Consider the following 15,579-nt stretch of genomic DNA (forward strand, 5'->3'; position numbering starts at 1 on the left):
CTTTGTGCCAGACACATGGGAGGACACTGTGTGGTGCATTCGCTCACTGCTTTTACTCTCATCCTCATGCAGATGTTAGGACACAGCTGGAAACAGGTAAGTTCTTTGCCGGAATAATACTAATGACCTTTCATCCAATTCCTGTGGACCCTTCCTGCCATCTGAAGCCCCATGGCGTTCTTTCTTGCACTCATTTCTGCCAGTCCTCCGGCTTTCTAAACTCCCACCAGCCTGGCCCATTCAGTGAAGCTGCGGCACCCTTGGGCTTCCCTAATCCAGATCGCCAAACTCTCTTGCATCCCTCCCACGTGCCTACTCAAGAGCTTGAAGAACCACGTGGTCGGTTTGGTCACGGTGATCCCCACACTTTGCTGTGCTAATTTTCTGCGACCTTTCACATCATTGGGAACAAATACCTCAGGGAAGCAACTTCAAGGGGGAGAGATTTATTTGGCTCACAGTTTGAGGGACTCTCTGTCACCACAGTGAGGAGCTTCATCATGGTGAAGCCATTCCACTCGTGGTCACTGGGGTATGAGACACTGGGCGTTCATAAGACATTGGGCCAGGAGGCAGACAAAGTGGCCAGGGATGTATTATCCCCAAAGATCCTCCCCGAGTAACTGACTTCCACCAGCTAGACTCACCTCCTAAAGCCTCCACAGCCCTCAAAATAATCCCATAAACCAGGGACAAAGCTCTCAAAACATGAACCTAAGGGAAGCATTCCAGATTCAACAATGGGGACGGGTGGGTTAGAAGTGATTTTTATTAATGAGAAGCTAGGTTGACTCTGCTTGAACCCAGGTTTAAAAGAAAGAGCGATGGAGGTAAAGAAGCAGCGGTGGTGCATTCTTGTAATCCCATCCCTCTAAAGGCAGGTAGATCTCTGGGGCCTGCAGATGGGTGCCTAGAGCCAGCCTAGCCTACTCCTGAGCTCCAGGCCAGAAAAAGAGCTTGTATTTAAAAAAAAAAAAAGGCTCCTGGGAAGCAACACCCAGGGAGCTGACTTCTGGCTTCCACACATGTGTAACCCACATGAACATCCTCTCATACAAACGCACGCACCTACACACAAGCAACTTGCAAAGAGGAATGGTTTGCCTTGGTTCACAACTCCAGAGGATTCATCCCGCAATGTTTCCTGTTACTTTGGGCTGTTGGCAACATGGTGCATCAGACTGGGGACACACGGCAAAGAAAGATTGTTTGTATCACACAAGTCAGGAACCAAGAGAGTCAAAGTCCTAACGCCCCTTCAAGGGCATGCCCCAGGGACCTTACTTTCCACAACCCACCTCTAAGAGGTTCCTCTCCCCCCCCAATAACACTGGGGGCGAGACCAAGCCTGTTAGACATGGGTCTTTGGGAGACATTTAAGAGACAAACTACAGGAAACATTTTTTAAATTCTGGAATTATGCCATATATATGCATAATTATGCCATATATAACCAAGGGTCATGATTCAACACATTGATTATGATCTTTAAAAATTAGAAGACACAGTTATAAAACTGGTGAGGATACAGAGGAAAAAGACCCCTTGTATGGCTGGTCCCCTCCATCCCTTTTGTTCCTCTGTCCTACAGAAGAAAAGGACTTCCTGCAAGATGGCTAGCAAAGGTTGTAGCAGCGATTCTAACTCCGCCCTGCCCAGGTCGTTGACAACCTGATTCCAGTGGCGGAGCCATTTCTCCTTTGGCTTATCTTGCCATAGACCTCCCCAACAGAACTCTGTGCGGGCAGTGGCTCCACCTTCTGAACTTCTCTTCACTTAGAGGCCCCACAGTGTTTCTTTCCTTCTCTTCTGCTATGGAAGCTAGCCCAGGCCAAACCTCCTAAAAAGAGACTGCCTGAGAGGACACAGCCAACAGTTTCAATAACCACCAGACGTAAGCAAGCCCCCCTCAACCGCCCCTTCGACCCCCAAACTGCAGGTGATTCCAGGCACAGGTGTGACAGATAAAACCAGCAGAAGAGTTGCCAAGAGGGCTCATGGCAGCTACAGATCGCAGAACTGTGAACAGATAAAATAAGGGTTGTGTGAAACCACCAAATTTTCTGGTGGTTTTAAGACAGCAATAGATAGTGATCCAGCCTTAATCTGATTGACGGGTCTCTTGAGATTGCAGGTGCCCTTCCCGCCCCCTCTCCCACTCTCCTCTCTGCAAGAAGAGGCCCCCTTATTCTCTTTCCTCCTCTGGACCATATCTTTCAGAGCATTGTTTAGGTGGGGAAGCATGTTCCTTCCCAAAGGCCAATTAAGCCAGGGTCAGATCCAAACATTGCCTTGAAAGAAAATAACTCCCAGGCATCAGTTTGGAAAATAATACAACTTTTCCAAGTACTATAATTTTATTTTTGTGTTAATAGCTTAAAATTTGACAGGGAAATCTAAACAGACTTTAAATCTTCATTTGCCTTTAACAACGTATTCTGTGTTGCCTGTCAGAATCAAAAGCAACTCATTGACATTCTGAATGTTTCCCATTTCTCAATATTTTAAGACAGCAAATAGTAATTCACTTACTCCTTACAAGATTTGTGAAATTTGCAAATTGGGATTTTTATTGAAAACCCATTGTCCGTAAGTAGGACTTGGCCTTGACGCACGTCTGCTGCTTCTAGGGGAAGATGCTGTGTGAAGAGCCCACCAGGATCTGCAGCAGATAATCCTTTTACATTCCTCCCCGTCTCTTCCCCTAGCGCTTCTCTTTCATTAATACACCTCAAAGAGAGCATGCTTTATTGTGCAGACATAAAATTTTTCCTTAAGTCTTATAAATTCATTGTTGGGACATATCACCATAGCCAAAGAATTAGGGGGAAAAAAGCAGTCTAGTTTATTGACCCTGTAGAGCACACTCCACACAGGAGATTGATTGCTCAGTGAGAGAGACCCAAGGCAGTGGCGTGGCAGGTACTCTGGCCAGCAGGGGCTAGAGAGCTGCCTCAGCAGCTAAGAATGCATGCTGCTCTCTGGAGAACCTGAGTTGGTTCCCACCATCCACACCAGGCGACTCACAACTACCTGGAGCTTTGACCCCCTCTGGCCTCTGTAGGCACTCACATAGGTATGGCATACAAAACTGAATGCACACATACACATAAAATTTTTAAATTACATTTAAATTAAAATTATAAACCCTCTGGTTCACAAATCTGTAGGGATAATAAGGACAAAGGCAAATGGCTTTCGGCTCCCAAAGACAGAGAAGGTGAACATGTGGGAAGAATTAACACTGAGGTCTCTTTGTAGACGCCCTGCTGCAACCTCTGGGCTCAGCTGTCTCCAGAAAGAGAATCGTGCAGTCTTTGGGTGCCATCTGCTGCATCTTGATTGCCTATAACTCAGGTTTGCCTCTGTAAAATCAGAGAGGCGTCTTCCTCAGGCACAGCCTCCCTTACTTCAGTGCTCATCTTGAACACAGTGGAGAGTCCCGCTTCAAACATAGCAACTCTGGAGTGGTGTGGAGTTAGCAGAGCTACAATGACTGTGAGATAAACACATGGGTATGGCGGCAGGACTGTGAGCCTAGCCCTTGGGAGGCTGACCGGAGGACTGCCTGTTCAAGGCCAGCCTGGCCTGTGTGTAAAGACTGTCCAAAAGCAAATTAAAAGGAAGGGAGGGAGGGAGGGAGGGAGACAGGGAGGAAAGGAGGAGAGGAGAGAGGGAAGGAGGGAGGGAGGGAGGAAGGAAGGACTGAAGGAAGAGAGGAAAAATAGATGAAGAAAGAGGGAGGAAATGAGTATGTTAGACTAGAAATATAGTAATACAGGCAGCCTTAGCTTTGCCAACCACAATTAACACTCTGCATTTGTGTTTATGTTAGGACATTGCAGGTCATTTTTAAAGGCTATTTTCTGATGTATGAAATTAAGATTCTTGGACAAATATAAAATGAGAATGTATTAGAGGGTTAGCTCCCTCACTGGGGGGAGTCAGGAAGACGATGCCCTTTGTGTGAACTAGCTCCTCTCTCTCTCTCTCTCTCTCTCTCTCTCTCTCTCTCTCTCTCTCTCTCTCTCTCTCACCCACACACACACACACACACACAATACACACTCACATACATGCACACATACATACACACACACATACACACACATACATGCACACACACACACACAAGTTGCAAGCCAGTGGAGAGGACCGGTCAGTGTCCACAGCTCCCCGCTTACTCTGTATGGAAATACTTACTCAGAAATGGCAGTACACAACTTAGAAACACCCATTAGATGAGGCCTGCTGAGTCCCCCCCCCCCCACCAGCCGCCTTGAGAAAGTTGTCCTGATACAGAGAACTACATTTCCTTGGTGAACTGAGAGTTGGGAATCAGTGATTGACGAGGCCTGAGTTCCATCATGCTGTTACCTGATTCCCTGGCCATGTCTGTGCATGGTGTCTGCCAAAGCTGCAGTGGTCCTTTGTACGGGTTTAAATCATAACTATGAGGGAGGCTTGCTTCCTCTTGTTCTCTACTTACAAACAAAATAAAAATTCTGCCTCTCATAGGATACTTTTAGGCTGTGTTCTGACTAGCTTTATGCCTGTTTGATCCAGCTATACTCAGCTGAGAGGAGGGAACCTCAACTGAGAAAAAGCCTCCACAAGATTGGGCTAGAGCATTTTCTTAGTGATTGATGTGGGAGGGCCCAGCCCATGGTGGGTGGTGCCAACCCTGGGCTGGTGGTCCTCATTTGTGTAAGGAAGTAGGCTGAGCAAGTCATGAAGAACGAGCCAGTCAGCAGCACCCTTCCATGGCCTCTTCATCAGCTCCTGCCTCCACATTCCTACCCTGCTGGAGCTCCTGCCCCATCTGCCTTATCTATGGAAGTGTGAGTGAAATACCCTTTCCTCTCGGAGTTGCTTTTGATTGTTATTTCACCAGAGCAATAGATACCCAAAGACAGGCTGTGCAGCAGTGTGCACGCACACATGGGAAGGAAGTGGAAACTTAGCAGAAGTCATGGAGGCCTGCTTGCTTACTAGTAACTTTACATGACACTGTGGATCCTACAGATGGAAAAACCGGGGGAACGCCTCCCTAATTTGTGTTTGTAACCTTGGAGATAGTCGTGGAAGTGGGTGCAGGACTGTGCTGGGCATGGCCTCAGGCTGGCCCAATCTCTTTGCGGAGATGTTCTTGAGACTAACAGGAGGGTGCACAGGGACAGGGAGATGGTGGACGGAACAGCCGAGCTCTTTCTGCCCTCCCCTCCAACCGTTCAGAGCAAGCTGTCTCTGATGCCTTTGCCCAGCCAATTATATGACCTGACGTATAGAGTCGCAAGCAGGCTGTTTTTAAGGTCCCTTCACTGGGTCCACCGTAGGCACCTGTGATCAAGACCCATCTATTCAGGCAGTTTCCCTGAATCTTGGGGACCAGCTCTCAGTAAGTCTCTGGTTTCTATTGCCCTTGCTGCCTAGCTCTAAGTGGAGCTCACGGCGTGTGTGAGCTCTGCACACTGTGCTCAATAGTGAAGCTCACGGTGTGTGTGAGCTCAGCACACTCCTGCTCAGACAAGCTGTTTACTGCTGCCCAGTGAAGCTGCTTTACAGTTGGGGTGTTAAAAAACTGATGCTGCTGCTGAGACGGGCCAAGTCATGGAGCAGAGGAAGAAATGAAAGTGTGTGTGTGTGTAGTGTGTGCATGTAATGTGTGTAGTGTGTATGTGTGTGTGTGTGATTTCATCTCTTCTGTATTAGACTTTAGCCTCTAGACTTTAAGACAATAAAATGGAAGATCATAAACTCTTTAGCTACATAATTGTTCTTCTGTATGTTCATTGAATGAAAAATTGAACTATGTTTTTCTTCCTATAGCCATAGACTTTATGCACCTGAAAGAGCTCTGAGTGTATTCAGGTCATAAAAAAAAAAGTCTATCTTCTTTGAAGGTGTGAAAATTCGAGAGATGAATATTACATGCATAGATGACAATTTTGAGGGTAAATGTTCTGCTTTGAAGATTTTTATCTAAGCCCAGTTCAGTTTAGAAATCAGCATCAAAACTTTTATTTTTATTTAAATTTGTTTGTTCTCAGTTGAGTGATTTCTTTTTAACTCAAAGGGTGTTCTTGATGGCAACATATAAAAACAATCACATTTCTTTGTTTCACTCTTTCTTCTCTTTCATCCTAGTCATTGCTGGAGCAACGGAGACTGTTATGACTGGGCTGGGGAGGGTTTCTGGTAACTGTACACCTACACCGTGCATCTCAGGAAGTGGAGCCCATACCTGGTGGCCAGGACAGCTCACAACTTGATGAGTCATCTGCCAATGTAGGACTGTTGTTACTAATGTTGAAGATTTCGTCTCAACCGTGTGTGCTGCAGCAGTAACAGAAGGTATGGATCCAAGGGGGAGGGGGACGTATCACAAGCCTAGCCCTGCACCCCTGCACACACACACAGTTATAGTCACGTGGGTGCGCACGTGCACAATCGTGATTGTAAGTAAGCTGCGGGGTTGGGGATGAGGTGGAGAAGAGAATTAACAGTGATTAGCACCTCTGATGTGGATGCCAGGTGACACCCATTTATCCATCTCCTCGCTGAAATAACCCTAGAACAGTCCCCCAGTGACTACTTCACAGATGAGAAAAGTGTGTCTCAATAGTCAGTTAGCAGAACCCTGTTCGGAAACAACTGAAGCCTTGAGTAGAGAGGAGGTGTGGCTGTCCTGTCAGGAATAAACATATTTTTGTTTGTTTGTGGTTTCTTTGGTCTTTTGGGTTTTGTTTGTTTGTTTATTTGGTTTTTTTGTTTGTTTGTTTGAGTGGGTTTCTCTGTGTAACAGCCCTGACTGTCCTGGAACTCTGTAAACCAGGCTGGCCTCAAAGTCACAGGTACCCGCCTCCCTCTGTCTCCCCAGTGCTGGCATTAAAGGAGTGCACCACCCCAGCCCAGCAAATGAACATATTTTTAAGGAACGCTTGGACCCCTCCCTCTCCCATCAGCTATTGAGACAACAGACCTCACCCTGGGGGACTGCTTAGTGATGCTTATTTCTTCCTTTGGTTGAAACCTTACTCTAATCTAGAACCCTGAAGATGGACTGGGGTCGAGGGAGATGTCACTAAATCTCTATGTTGCTCTTTTCACATTGACTAAATCTTTTTCGGTTCCCTCTAATAATTCTCCTCTTTGCATGGCCTGTTGAGGACACGTTGCCAAATCTAGTTTGTTAGAGCTGCTGGGGCTCAGGCTCTTACCCTAACTCTCGTAACAAACATAAGACTTTATTTGTTACCCTGGAGTTACATCTAGAATCTCAAACTAAAGCCAAAAACCCAACAAGTATCCCACATTTTAAAAGCCAAGATCTGCCGTGCCCTGGAGCCAAACACATCCTCCCAGGCTAGGGTGGCTGAACTGCTCCTCCTGCCCATGGTACCCCCCACCCCACTTCCTTTCACCAATAGGACCGAGAGGGAAAGTGGAGTCGCTTCCCCTCTGAAGCCAATGAAAGGAAAGTGTTGCTCTGTCTTCAGCCTCCAAGAAGAGACTGACATTTCCATTCCCATGGTAGAGACTTGTTCCCAGGTGGACTTGTTGCTTAGCCCCCAAAAGATCCAAATGGGGGCAGAGGTTTGGAGAGAGACAGGATCTCAAGGTCCAAAGGCCACGCTGTCCTTCACATGTCATACCCGCCGCTTGGCAGTTGAAGGATGGGTATGGCACTGTGTTCTCACGTGAAGTCTACAATGAATGAACGTGTGCGGCGGGGAGGAAGAAGCTGACAGTGTGACACGTCATGGTAGCCCAGTAGCACCAAAGGGGAGACGCCAAAAATAAACCTCATTAAGAAAAACCATTACTGAAATAGCTTGACCGGAATAAGCCCCTCATTTGCACAGGGCTTTGAACCTCTTCACCAGCGCATGAAAACAATGAATGGGAGCCGCGGTCAGTCAAAAAAGAAGTCTATTTATTTGGCTTCCCTCGTTTCTACTTAAATACAGTTAGAAGAGAGGAGAGGAGGAAAAGACAGATCCAGGGCAAGTCCCAGGCATTGGGACTCCCTAAAACTGATCAGAATGGGTATCTATTTCCCATGGCTCCCAACATGTTCCCGCTGTTAGATATCCATCGTCCTCTTACCTGGCTTGATGGGAGAGTTCATGGCTTATTCTATTCATTAGAATTCTGAGATGGAGAGAGAGGGCTCAGTGGATCAAACTTTGAAAATCCACCCGCTGCTGGGGCAGCAGAAGCTCTGTCTCTAGCCACACAATTGCAGGGGTCCCAGCTCGCCATTCAGTCAGGGTGGAAGGTGCTGATGTGGTGGGGGAGGCTGGCTTCTGCTGTGCAGACACAGCTCGCCCTCCCAGCTGTGGAGAGTGTAAGTGTCCCGAGAGTGGCAGGGACAAGGAAAGGAAAGAGAACACAGCAGAATCTGATTGTGGCTGCATAACCCCAATACTCTGAGCATCGAGGCAGGAGGCCAGCCTGGGCTGCACAGCAAGGCCCTGTTTCCAGAAATCAAGGGCTGGTGGTGAAGCTCTTACCTAGTGTGTGAGAAGTGTTGGTCCCCAGCAGCGCAGGAAGAAGACAGATAGAGACCGGCGTGGGGATCTTAGAGAGTCTGGTTGTAACAGAAATACTTTGTATATCACAGTGAGCTCACTTTCATTGTCTTATAGAATTTGGAATGTAGTTTTACAAAGAAATGTTAATTGATAAATATTTCCATCAAACAAACCAAGACTTTCTTACAGCTATCAACCAGCGGTTGCAAACACTAGGAAGACTAGTCAAATATTTGACATTTGGGGTTTTAAAGGCAGAAAACATGTACCCGAGTAAGTAAAACAACACGGAGAACACAAAGTAAAAGCAGGTTGTTTCTGGAGTATGTGTGTGTATACACAGATGCACACACGTGCACACCAATATGTACACTAATCAATCAGAACATACTAGGTGGGTGAGCTCTATAGGCAGACAATTCCATTCTTTTCTTTTCCCATCATCTTGACTAAATTCTTGACAAGAAGGAACTTAAGCAAGGGGTGGGGTATTTTGGCTCCTGTCTTAAGGGTATAGTTCATCAAGGCATGGTGCGGGGGGGGGGGAGGGGGGAGGCAGAAGCAGCTCACATCTGTGGCAGCAGGAATAGGAATGCGACACCTAGAACTTCTGGAAGCCCAGAGGGACCAGGAGCAGGGGCTGGTTACAAACCTCCAGGCGGGTGGGTTCCCCAGCAACCCACTTCTGCCAGGTAGGCCCCACCTCCAGAAGCACAACTTCCAAGACAGAACCACCAACTGGGAACCAAGTGCTCAACACAGGAGCCTGTGGGGACAGTTTGTTTCTGCCGTGGTCCCACTGAAGCTTGGATCTGTGTGGATGTCTGTAGCCTGTGTTACCACAGGGGCCCTTGCAAATCATGTGTTGAGCCAGGGAGAACTGGCCCTTCCCCTCAAGGGCCCTGGGATAATGACCAGATGACCCATAGGAAAGCTGGCCCTGTCCCTACTAGGAAAGCCACACCCCCGCACTTGGGAAAGCTGGCCCTACCCCTCACAAGTGTGAGAAAGTGGGAGAGTTGGTTCCACCCCTCACCTGACGGGAGTGAGCCCAGTGGCTGGGTCAGAACAACCCAGCTACCACCCAGACACACATCCAAGACTTGAAGCTGGCACTCCCCAATATCCACCCCATCTATGACCTGCTGGAGGGCACGAAGGGACTGGGCCTACAGAGTCATAGCCTCAGGATCTCCATGACTGAGGCAACCACAGAATATCTGTGAGGAGTTTAGCTGAGTGCCATGCCAGAGGCCAGAGGCCTTGGACCTGACCAACAACACACTACATGATGAACATTTACAAGGAAAGCTGTGTTTATTTTTTATCTCATTTTTATTATTTCTTTTTCAGTTTTCATTTTTGGGGGTGTGGTGACACTACAAGGGTGAAGGGCTGATACGGGGAAGGGGACGGGGAGATGAGTGGGACTGAGTGAGGTACATGCTGTGAAATTCCCGAGGAATCAATGAAACATTATGTTAATAATAAAAAAATCAACTATGTTGTAATAATAAGTAACCTTGCTCTGGTGGGAAACTGCCTTAATTCTCTTTATCTCTCTGACCTTCCCCTTGTTAAAAGAAATATGAAGGGCCCAGATTTTAACTGGCTTCTTGAAGACTTCAAAATAAATGTCTTAATCATGATTGTAATAAAAATACCATCTCCAATATGTCTAGTTTCTTTCAAAGCTCTGAGATAGTTTTGTGGTGTCAGCTTGGAGTAGAGACCATGGTGCCACCAACAGCCAAACACCCCGATTTCTAAAATTGGTCCTGTTTGCTAATTTTCCTCTGAAGGTGTAACAGCCTAAATCGGAATCTCTTTTGCCAGCTCTGCACACATTTGCCTGACAGTTTGGAACAACACCTTTCTCCCCCCAGAGGAGGGCATTGTGGTGACGTAGATACTTCAAGTCAAGCATGATAGCGGTCTATCCAGAAGAGCACCGTTTAATCCTTTAACACGGTACAACTGTGTTTGTGTTTGAGTACAACAGACGTGCTTTGAACTTCTGTCAATCAGTGCCAGCGATTGAATCACAGAGCTTCAGGTTAGAAAGAGCTGGAAGGAGGCTCAGCTACTGGTGCCAGCTCTGAGGCTTTATCCCAGTTGCTCCCAGGAAGGCGCATAGTGCAACTTGGCAGCATTTGTTGTCACTCGCTGAGATCATACATATGTGTAGATCACCCCCAAACAGCCTTGTCTTTTAGTTGGCAGATGTTGAAGCCATTCCTGCCGACCCAGAAAAAACGTCACAGTGACTGTAAAGAAAAGGCCGGTGGGCTGGCAGGTACGAACAGAGGCAGGAAGAGGGGAGGCGAGAGGAAATGGATCCACTGTGACACAGAGTGTGAAATTCCCTCGCGAACGCTCAGCGCCTTTTTTTCACATAAAGGTACTATTGGGTACTTTTCCATTAAATTTTCAGAGGGCTTGACCTCCTCAAAAAAAAGTCTCTGACTAAAAGGGGTTTTCCTCAACCACTCGCTTCCTTCCCTGCCTGGTCCTACATCAATCAATGATCCTGTATTTGGCCCCTCAGATAGTTGCCATGGACACAGGAGCAACACTTTCAGCTTTCTAGCCTGGTTATGGGAGATCCTGCACAGAGTCACACCGAGCTGGCAGAGAGCCTCCCTAAGTAAAGTGTCACCTAGCAAGTAAGAGTTTCCAGGAAAATGGTGACACATGGGAATGAAAATAGATTGTTCAACTCATCTAAGAAAAAAAAAAGTCCCTTTGATTCATAGACTGTCTGCCTGAGTGAAACATGAGAAACCATCTTGTCTTGATTCACCTTCAAGCACCTCAGACGACAAATAAACCCTCCCCATTGTCACGAGGAGAAGTCATATTAACCTCTGTAAATCAGAGAAAGGGGATCAGATAGTGTGAAGTGGGCCATGTGGTTCATCTAACAGAATTCTGAACAGCACTTTAGAGGAATTCTATAGTACATACCCCTATAAAAAAAGACTATGAAATCCAGAAAAAGTAAAATGGAAAGGATTCTGAGAAATGATGTTGTGTGAAATTTGACATGAATAAAACAATAGTCTATAATCTCTCCATATATACTTGTATAGGCTAAAAAAAATCACAAGGACTTTAAACATATGCTTACCATTAAAATGCTTGCCTGTCATGTTCGACATAGTAAACACAACAGAGTTTCGCTGTGAATTAGAATCAGCCATGTAAATACCTGGTGGGATTCTTCAACTCAATTTCATGAAGTGAATGAGGCCTCAAAGAATGACTAATTGTGCCGAGAGATTACATCTAAATATGTAGCTTGTGTTTAAGCTCATACAAGTTTATTGAGAGATGGTGTTAGACATTATTGTCTGTCACACCTACGAGCTTAGCTAAGGTGGATTTTAAAATGGGCTCTCGCAGCTGGGCGGTGGTGGCACATGCCTTTAATCCCAGCACTCTGTGAGTTCGAGGCCAGCCTGGTCTACAAGAGCTAGTTCCAGAACAGGAACCAAAAGCTACAGAGAAACCCTGTCTCGAAAATCCATAAATAAATAAATAAAATAAAATGGGCTCTCACTCAAGTTAGATCATTATCTTTTTCCATGGTTCATGTTTGACTGATTTCCTAGTATGTCCCAAAGTTCCATCACCAGAACCTTTATTTATGGGAGAAAGCAAAGTTTGTTTTCCTGCTTATCTGACTATTCAGACTCCATTTTAAATCCCATCATGGCAACGCTGAAGGCACACTCTTGTCCCAGGATTCCCTGTGTTCTCCACCCAGATGCTGCCATGATAACCCCCTTCTGGCAAGGATGGTTTAACTCCAGTGCTTTGGGAAGGAGGCTTGTTACTCGGGTTAGCAGTGAGAACAGTCAGGCAATATTCCTTCTTGTATCACATTAAATGCCTCTGCTGGATGTCTGTGGGTGCCGTTATGCAGTAGCTTTTTTCATCTGTAGATTTTTACTTATCATTTTTATATGGCTTGGCATTTAATATGTTCACGATACATGTTTAAGAGAAGTTTAAAAAGTGCTTACAGGTTTTTATTAAAAAGTAATATACTGGCCAGGCAGTGGTGGCACATGCCTTCTATGCCAGCACTCAGGAGGCAGAGGCAGGCAGATCTCTGTGAGTTTGAGGCCAGCCTGGTCTACAGAGCTAGTTGCAGAGCAGCTAAGGATGTTACAAGGAGAAACTCTGTCTCAAATATATATATATATATATATATATATATATATATATATATATATATATATATATTACATATACACACATATACGTATATTTCCATCAGCTTAAAATTAATATAAAGATCCTTATGATGGACATAATATATTTTGCCTATGAATGTTTCTTATTTCTATATTCTTATTTCTTTTGTATATGTTAGACTTCTTCAAATTTAGTTACATATCCTTTTACTAACTCTCTCTTCAAAACAGGGTTTCTATGTGTAATAGCCTTGGCTACCCTAGAACTTGCTTTGTAGACCAGGGTGGTCTTGAACTCACAGAGCTCCATTTGCCTTGGCCTCTTGAGAGCTGGAATTAAAGGTATGTACCACCATGCCAAGTCCTAAGTCATTTATGAAATGTGGAAAACATGCTTAATTATCAAATAAACTGGTATATTTAGAATAACACCAAATCAAATATATTTTTTAATTTTATATTAAATAAATAGCTTATGTATTCAAAATACTTCCCATTTTCCTCATTTCAAGATTAGAATGAAAAATAGCTTCTATTCTTTCCCAGTGCCATACAGAGAAAGAGAAAAGTCCCCCTGAAGATCAGTATAACACACGCTTCTTTTGGGCTGCTGATGAATGTCTACTATGACATACTGGTGCTCTATTTCTCCATCTCTAGGCAGATTATATATATATCTAGATGTTAAAATTCACTTTAATAAGTATTGCTTTAGCCTCATTTGTACATGTAATTGAGTTTTTCTTTTTAGCTTACAGTTTTAAAAATTTTTGTTCATAAAAATTCAAATAACACAGAAGTGTGGCGGATAAAGCTCACAATCCCCCTGTCTTCTCAAATCATGTTCTTGTCAACTGTTGAATGAAACTCCTTTAAAGCTATATTTATGTTAAGTAATTTAGTTCCTCCTACTCATACTCAGAGGAAACAGCGGGCATCTTTGCAAGTGTGTTAGGAGGGAAATTCTGCCTCCAATTGTCAAATATTTTTCCCTGAATATTCAGCGACTATAATTATAGGATAGGATAGAATTGTGTGTGAAACAATTGACAGCATTTGCATAAATGGTCAGTTGTCAGGGAAGTGGGTTAAAGAATAGTGCAGCTTACTGGATGAGTTACAGTCTTCGCATTGGTCTGTCTCTAAAAGCATCACTACTTTATGTAAAACTATCCTGATGAGCATGAATCAGGCCACACCCTCACTGGGCAAGCAGAGACACGACCTTAATGCCCTCTAGTGGGAGAGTTTGGTCCCCCAGCACGCTCAACAAGGCCACCAATTCCAGTGTTGAAACTTGTGTTCATCCAATGCTGTTAGCATCGCTCTCCGTGGTTTTACTCACTGGACAAATACTAAACTTGTTTTAAAAATCAATCAAGCCAAAGTGAACTATCCCAAGAGAATCAGGCAAAATTGAGGGAGACTGTTTTGATACAAGATATTAAGTATCTCATGTTCTGAAGAGAATGCATCACCGATCTTCCAAGTATTTGTCTTGACTATTACTGGCCACATTACACCTCCCTACCACTGAATTTACAAATACTATTTTTAAAATGTTTTTCTGTTTAGCTTCATTTTTTTTCACTATAGTCATTTTCTGAAGGGTCCCTTCCTTTCTTGCTCCAAATAACAAAAATTCTGTCTTTTTTCTTCCCTTGGAAGTATAAACTATCAGTATTGTTTGTGAGAAAAAAATTCCAGTTTGGGGGCCTGGTGAGTGCAGCAGAGTTAGGAGCCTGGGGTATGACTTCTAGTCATTCAGACTCGCTGACCCCATTTCCCAGAGGGTGGAAGGAGGTGGGACTTCAGCTAAGCTATCAGCACCCAGCTGTGGCTCGACAGAGTAAGCTAAAACAAGACCACGTGAGGGAGGGTTTGAATAGAACTCATTTTCTAAGCAAAGGCGACTTAGTCCTGCCTTCCTGGCTTGTTGGAACACAGTCCAAGAATGGAATCATGCGAGAATTCTGGGTGCTTATGAAAAAACTCCAAGAAAACAAATCTTACAAACTCAGTTTCTTCAAACCATGGAGTTGCTCTTGGAATGGGTTTTCGTGTTCCTCCCAGGTGTAGTGCATAGGAGTGAGTTTACTTCGGATTTTTCTTTACAACTGGCTATTGGTATTTGCTTATATGCTGCCTCTGTGGAACATGTTTTTGCCCCGTGTGGCTTGCCCGTCATTTCCAGTTTGTCCTTGTGACTATACACTCTACTCTGGTGACTCTTCTTAACCCTTAGAGAAAATTCTCTGGTGCTCTGAACAAAGTTGGCTATTGCATGGGACTTTAGTCCACCTTATTTTTAGGCTCCACAACCCCAGGTCCCACCGCCCCTGGAGGGACAAACACTCTCATAACAGGTTTTTCCTGCGAGGTGTCAACCCCACCCCCCCAATTTCAGTACATTGTTACCAGACAAATTATTTTTCTAAAACATTTACATTTCTCTTTGGATCAGAACATACTGAACTAATCCATAGTGCATGGTCAATTTGCAATTCTTCATTAAAATGGCTGGAAGTAGAATAAAGCTCAATGCTCAACCATGGGCACTCAAAGAAAAATCATTTTAATTTCTTAAACATCAAATGTGGTATGGTACATAAATTTATAATCCAAATGCCTACAAAAAATGAGGCAGGAGGAGATCATGAGTCCAAGGCTAAACTAGGCTTCATAATGAGAAAAAAATATGTTATATACCAGACTGGATCTGATTTAAATTGGCTGGAAGTTGAGTCCAGTAAAAAAAAAATTTAGATGGAACTCTACTGTAGAATAATCCTTCTGTGCATTGTGAATGTATATTACTCTGACTGTTTAATAAAGAAACT

This window comes from Microtus pennsylvanicus, chromosome 16 (assembly GCF_037038515.1).
Source record: "Microtus pennsylvanicus isolate mMicPen1 chromosome 16, mMicPen1.hap1, whole genome shotgun sequence".
Classification (NCBI taxonomy): domain Eukaryota; kingdom Metazoa; phylum Chordata; class Mammalia; order Rodentia; family Cricetidae; genus Microtus; species Microtus pennsylvanicus.